The following is a 7260-nucleotide window of genomic DNA, read 5'->3' as shown; positions in this document are numbered from 1 at the left end:
GTTGTAGTTTCCTTGGTGCTCGACACTCGACTTATCGTGACTAAGTTCAAGATGGCGGCGACCGGATTTTCTCTTCCAGGTACTGTCTGTATAAATCTTCTTGTAAATAAACTACCGGTGCTTTTCTGAGTTCTCAATGTCTCGTTCTAAATGTCGGGGCCCTTGGAAGTCTACCAATGAAGTGTGGCGCTACTTTGTGCCTCGTAAATGGCGTAAAACAGTGATTTATTTACATGGCTACTTCGATGCTTGTAACTTGTGAACTTTGTATGTTCTTATAATTATGGCAAATGCTTCAATAAACTTTGTTAGTTAATAACTTCTATGCAGTGTAAGGCTGTGTTGTCTTTAGTGGTTAAACAGATTGAAGGACCTCTAGTGGTTGATGTGTAAATTACTGCTCATGGGTGGACACACAACAGATTCGTGTGACTACCATTTCTATTTCTTTACTTTTACTTTTCTACTCTTTACTCTGATGAGAAATTATTTTATTGTCATGATCAGCTCGTCCTACAGGTATTACATTGAGTATTTGTATTTGAAATGTTACCTGAAAAGTGTGAATGAATTAATAAATAAATAAATCTTATATATTACAATAATTACATTGTGTCAGCAGTGTATTCAAATTGCAATTGTACATACACTGGACATTTTTTAGAGTAATTAAATACATTTGTGGTTGCAACTATTATGAATACGATTATGTTCATAAAAACTCCACTTAAAATTTTAAGGCAGCTGCTGAACTTAAGTTTTTAAATTTAATTTAGTGCAAACTTTTTACAGTGTACCAAAAAATTTGACATTTTTAGTTGCACCCAGCATCACTTCCCTGCAAGTCTTGAGCCTGGGGATGCCCCTGTTGCTTAAAAGAAAGCAATAGAGTTCAAACTTTCACCTAACAAGAAGATTGATTATGCTATATAGGTGTAAAATGAATGAAATGAAAATGTGAGGAGAGGTGATCTTTAGGCTGAGTGAAACATAAAAGAAAATGTGAGATAAGGTGATCTAAACATGGTTAGACTAGTGTGTCTTTGTACAGTCCTTAAAGGACCTGTGTGGCTGGGGTTAAATGTAGTTAGTACAGGTGGTAAGTGTTCGCAAACATTAGTAAAATGAATTTTTAAAACACTGCTGTCACTGAATAAATATATTGATGTGTTACCTCTTTAAAATTAATATATTTTAGTTTTTAAATATTTTGTGAATAAATCATGAGGTAATGGCTTATTTGGAACACATGCAGGCTTAAACAGTGCCAATGTGCCATTTTAGACCATGCCGGACTTTTGACTTTATTCATACAATGTCTTAATTTTATGTTCAGTGTGCAGAAGTGTACATCAACTAATTGATACATTTTCAAACGAGAGAGCAATCTTGCAATAGATTTAACAATAGATTTTCACATACATCTTGGATGGTCATGGTGAAAAATCTGAAAATGTTCATTTAGAGGTGAACTACTCCTTTAAATATGAGCTGTCTTGCTATGTACTGTAAAGACTGTATATTAATTGTGCATCCAAGACTGTGGAATAATCATTGGAGAGGGTTAATTGCTAGTTCTGCTTATGTTAACAGCCAGGGGCATATCTCTCCCATCTGCTCCAGAGTCTGTATCCCTGGCTGATGTTTTCTTCTGCTTCAGTACATTTTTAATCTTATCTACAATCAATTTTCCACTTGTTCCTGCTGAGACAGCTGCTCCTCCTGCGAGTAATAATACAGGTACAGCCACTGCTCCAGTTGCAATTAGTGCTACCCCTCCAGCTGCTGCTGCCACTCCACCTACCGCAGCTCCTCCCACTAATGCTACATCTTTAACCTTCTTTTTCAGCCTGTTTCTTTCTGCCTGCCGTATCATTTCTGCATCAGCTTCCCGCCTTCTCTCTTCTTCCTCTCTCTTGCTTCTTCTCTTCTTCCCTGATTTTTCTCTGAGCATCCTTGTACATCTCATTTGTGTAATGCTGTCCTCCGTTCTCCATCACCATTCTGTTTATCTTCTTTAGCAGTTCAGTGACCTGTGATCGATTTTTATCTGTGTTATTGAAAACGTGATACCCGCCTTTACACTGAATAATTAGATCATTAATTTGCTTGTTTCTGGTCAAAAACTCATCTATAGGTATTTTTAACTGATCTCCTCTAGTGAACAGAATGATTGTGTAAAGTGCAGCATTTTCTCCAAAGTTCTCCTGAATCCATTTCACAGTGTATTTCTCCTCATCTGTGAATCTCACATCCAGTCTGATGACCAGCAGAAACGCATGAGGACCAGGAACAGACATTTCTACACACTTCACTATTTCTGTCTTCAGTTGTTCTTCACTGATTGATGTATCAAACAGTCCTGGAGTGTCGATCACTGAGATCATTTTACCATCTACCATCTGCTGATATTTCTGGGAGACCTTAGTCACAGATTGAAACATGAATCCGTCTTCAAATACCTTTTGTCCCATTATAGTGTTTCCTGATGAGCTTTTTCCTACTCCAGTTTTACCCACCATCACAATCCTGAGATCTGACATTTTATAGAAGATAAACATGGGAAATAAAAGTCATATTGTTAAGTTAGAACCTAAATTACCCAACAAATCTAAAGTTGTCCATATTTATGTTCACTGCATATTTAAAGTGTTTGTTTTTTGTTTGTTTGTTTGTTTGTTTGTTTCTTTCTTTCTTTCTTTCTTCTTTCTTTCTTTCTTTGTTTTCTTTCTTTCTTTCTTTCTTTCTTTCTCTTTTTCTTTCTTTCTGTTATATCTCGTAGTGTCTGTACTTTGTGGATATGGGTAGACAAATAAGGACAACATGTGCATGGTATTTTTGATTAAAAGTAATTTGGACAATTATTAAATAATAATAATAATAATAATAATAATAATAATAATAATATAATAATAATAATAATAATAATATTTTGCACTTTTTACTATTATTATTATTTTTTTAAGTTTTGTGCTACTATGTTTAATAAATAATTTAGAAAAAGTGCACTAAAATAATTTATTTAAAAAGTTCTCACCTGCTTCAATCAAGTGTTCTATCGGTGTATGTTGGTTCTCCTGGCCGTTCAATGCAAAATCTGTCCCACACTATTTGAATTTGCTCTTGTATCTCTTCCTTTTGCTCATTTTTTATGTTCCTCTTTTTTTCCTCTTGATTTTCCTTTTCTATTCTGATCTTGGTTGAAGGCTTTGGCTTTAGGTAAACATCATTACTGTAATGCTGGTGATTATTCTGTTTGATGATTTCATCAATCTTCTCTAGAAGCTCTGTGATTTTGGTTAATTTAATCTCCTTTGTATTGCTGATCCTATGATAATTATCTCTGCAGTGACTGACCAAAACTTGAAATTTAGTAGTAAGTATAAAATGCATCCATTCTTTCCTTGACATTTGCTCTTTTCCAATAAACAGTACCACGGTGAACTTCAAAGCTTGAGCCCCAAAGTTCTCCTGAATTTGCTCCACAACAGTTCTCTCATCCTTTTCAAAGGTCTCCAAGTTGATGACGAGCAGGAAACACATGAGGACCAGGATGAGAGAGATACAGACTCTTTATCATCTCCGTCTTCGTCTCTTCATCAGTCAGTTGAGTGTTGAAGAATCCTGGAGTGTCGATGATGGAGATGTTCCTGTTTTCTACTCTTCCTGTCTGTATCTCACTTTTTTTGGTTCTGCTCCCTTTAAATACCTCTCCACCCAGTATTGCATTTCCAAGTGAACTTTTTCCAGCTCCAGAGACTCCCAGCAGCACAATCCTCAGATATTCACCTGCATTACCAGTCAAACAGTTAATGATATTAGCTGGAGATCTTGTTGATCTATAAACGCTGATCTATAAATGCTGATCATCTTAATCGTGTGTTAAGATGTTACTTTTGTCTTTGTACCCAACACAGATTATCAGCATATTGTGCTCTGTATCTTTAAAGAGTTTGAGCATTGAAAGGATGCCTCATCCATCCATGTAGTTCTGCAACATGTGTGAATACACGAAATGATAACTTTTACTAATTTTAACCAACTTCGTATTGTTACAAAAGTCTGCTGAATAACATTGTACCAATGCAAAGCTGACCAATCAATTCAATATTTAAGGTAATTGTTCAGATCTGTTCATATAATGTTAGTCTTTCCGGTGGCCTTTATACCCTGTCTACATACTCAGCTTCAAATCACCATAGAGCTTCATCACTGTAGAGTTTGTATTGTTACAGTGCTAAAACCATCCTTGTAACACTACACACATTGGTTTTCACTCTGATGAATCAAGCACAACACATTCATGCTGTTTAATTTCAGCTGGTTTTGTTGTTGGTTTGCAGAATTGTATGTATTTTTCTTGTACTTCTTGTACTTTAAATATACATTATAAATAATGAGAAACAGTTGACAGATCCTGTATGTTTTTTTTAAACATCTCACATTGTCAACTGGCCATGCTTGGATTAACATTCTGAGCTGATAACAGACTCTGTCGCATTCCTTTTGTATTTGTATAGTTAACAAGATAAACCTGTTTATGTTGTTAACATCATTCTATAGTTCTGAAGGAAAAAATATAGTATTGTATTTCATACTAGTATTGTAATTACGTGTATGGTGAAATATATGTAAAGAATGTAGAACAAAAAGGATGTAATGTGACAGTACATGCATGAAAAGTACCTTAAATGTACTAAATGTCTTTAAGTTCTCTCAAAATTTTATTTTCAGTATTACATTAATCAGCCTGTAGTCTGAGAGTAGTCATATTTGGTTATTTAACTTAGACTGACCTTCATATGCCGATGCCATTATGTCTCTTGCAGTTTGTTTTTGTTGTTCAGAGTCCCTGATTGTGTGAACAGAATAAGCGAAACTAAACTGCCTTAGACTCTTAATAGTATGCATCATCACCCATTGGCTGTTCATCAGACACCATCCCCCATAACAAAAACACTGGGCATTCCCTTTCAGATGATGCTAATTACATATATTTTGTATCTATCCCATATTTTGACCTTGTTAGGAAAGGATTTTTTGATGTAAAAAAAAAAAACAAAACGATTTTTAAAATTAACAATATTTATAAAATATTTCACCTTGAGATACTTTTTCCCCTCTCAATATAACAATAAAATTGTGTATTCAAATTAAAAAACAATAAAGCAATCCATATTCCATGTCTCATAGTTTATTTTTCCTCAACACAAATTTCCCATCATCCTCAGCTACTTTGTTTTCTCTTCTCATGTGAGTTTAGCTTGTAGCTGACGCTGTGTTTGTAGTCATTTCAGTGGATTCAACTTTCCTCTGGTACTTATAAACATACATTTTACTGTTGATACAAAATTGTATGACATAAAGCACTATATAATCAAGTAATCAGCTATAGCATAAAGCCACTGACAGTTTGATATTTTTATCTGATAATAATGATGACATTATGTGCGCAGTGCATTTAAGGTGCAATTTTACTTTACTAAACCTTTTTTGTTGTTTTTGCAAATATTTATGAATACAAAGACAAAGACAAGATGCTTTGTCATGACCATCTCTTATTTATTACTGAGCTATAAATAAAATATACTTGAATACATCTATTTATACCTGATCAAACCAATACATACAGATACTAAAACCAATATGCATTTGATATAGCAATGTTTTATAAACCAGTGTGTTTATCATTAAATCATAATTTAAACAAACAATCAAACCAATACCTATTTACACAGTACCAACATTTACACAGCTTTGCTGTTTTCTCCTCTCAGACTGCAGTCAGTTCATGCGATTAAACACTTTTTCTCTCTTGTCTTCATCAGAGGTGAGTTAAGAGCTGCCCGAACGGCTTCATCAAACACCGTCTTAAGGCCCATCTGTGTTAATGCTGAGCACTCCAGATACTTCACAGCTCCTATTTCTTCAGCCACAGCCTGGCCTTGCTGGTAACTGATGGGGGTTAGTTTGTTCTTTTTCAGCTTTTCAATGGTGTCCATATCATCTCTCAGATCAAGTTTAGTCCCGACTAGAATGATCGGAGTGTTGGGGGAAAAATGCTTGACCTCTGGATTCCACTTTTCACGGACGTTCTCTAACGAGGATGGATCCACAAGAGAGAAACAGATCAAGAACACATCAGTTTCAGGGTAGGAATGTGGTCGCAATCTGTCGTAATCCTCCAGTCCTGGTGTATCAAAGAGTCCTAGGGTCACCTGCTTCCCATCGACCGTCACACAGGCATTGAACTTATTAAACACAGTGGGGAAGAACTCCTCTGGAAAACGACCAGTGGTGTAGCTGATCAGAAGGCTTTTTTTATGTGCAGCCTCATCCCCCACGATCACACACTTTATGGTCTGCATTTGTGTAGCACACTGTCCTTTAGCACTCAGCTTTGACTGTGAATGAATTAATAAAAGCTCCTCTGTCCAGGATAATCTCTCACACTTCAACAACACAGTGATTCCACAAAGAAAAAAAGATGCCAAGTTGTCAAACCTGACAGACTAAAGTTAGCTGGTCGACTGCATTCAGTGCATTGTGCTTTATGCTGCTGCTCCGGTCCGTCAAGTTTTGGAACGAGGGAGTGAGGACGTGCTGGTTGAGGTGCAGAGAAACCAAATAAACCAATCATCAGATCTAAAGCAGGTGGAGCAAAGACAAGAGACTCACAAAAGAACACATAGCGCACACACACACACACACACACACACACACACACACACACACACACACACATGTTGGGTTTACATGTTTTATGGGGACATTCCATAGGCGTAATGGTTTTTATACTGTACAAACCGTACTTTCTATCGCCCTACACCTACCCTACACCTAAACCTAGCCCTCACAGGAGATTGTGCATACTTTTACTTCATCAAAAAAACTCATTGTGAATGATTTATAAGCCTGTTTCCTCATGGGGACCTGAGAAATGTCCCCACAAGGTCAAAATCTACTGGTATTCCTATCCTTGTGGGGACATTTGGTCCCCACAACGTGATGAATACCAGGCACACACATACACACACACACACACACACACACAAAAAGCCTTGTGCAAATATCAACACACAAAAGTGCTCAAACAGAACACAGGAATAATGTCAGGAGCCCAACAATTGAAGTGAATTCAAGAAGTAAACATCATGAATCCAACACTAAAACCAGGGGTGTGAGTAACCTTTTGGGGCCGCGAGCAAGCGGTCACTTGGGGACAAAAGACACAAAGTCTAAATAACAACATCAAACCCT

The 7260-nt window shown here is 36.3% G+C and overlaps 2 pseudogenes; both read right to left on the bottom strand.

The window, feature by feature from the left end:
• Nucleotides 1-1564: 1564 nt before the first annotated feature.
• LOC141336757 (GTPase IMAP family member 9-like) lies at nt 1565-2543 on the bottom strand (annotated as a pseudogene).
• Nucleotides 2544-5789: 3246 nt separating this feature from the next.
• LOC141336066 (ras-related C3 botulinum toxin substrate 1 pseudogene) lies at nt 5790-6368 on the bottom strand (annotated as a pseudogene).
• Nucleotides 6369-7260: the final 892 nt, after the last annotated feature.

The sequence above is a fragment of the Garra rufa genome, chromosome 6 (genome assembly GCF_049309525.1).
Source record: "Garra rufa chromosome 6, GarRuf1.0, whole genome shotgun sequence".
Taxonomy (NCBI): domain Eukaryota; kingdom Metazoa; phylum Chordata; class Actinopteri; order Cypriniformes; family Cyprinidae; genus Garra; species Garra rufa.
The sequence above is the reverse complement of the archived record's forward strand: the minus strand, read 5'-3'. Positions and strand labels throughout refer to the sequence as shown.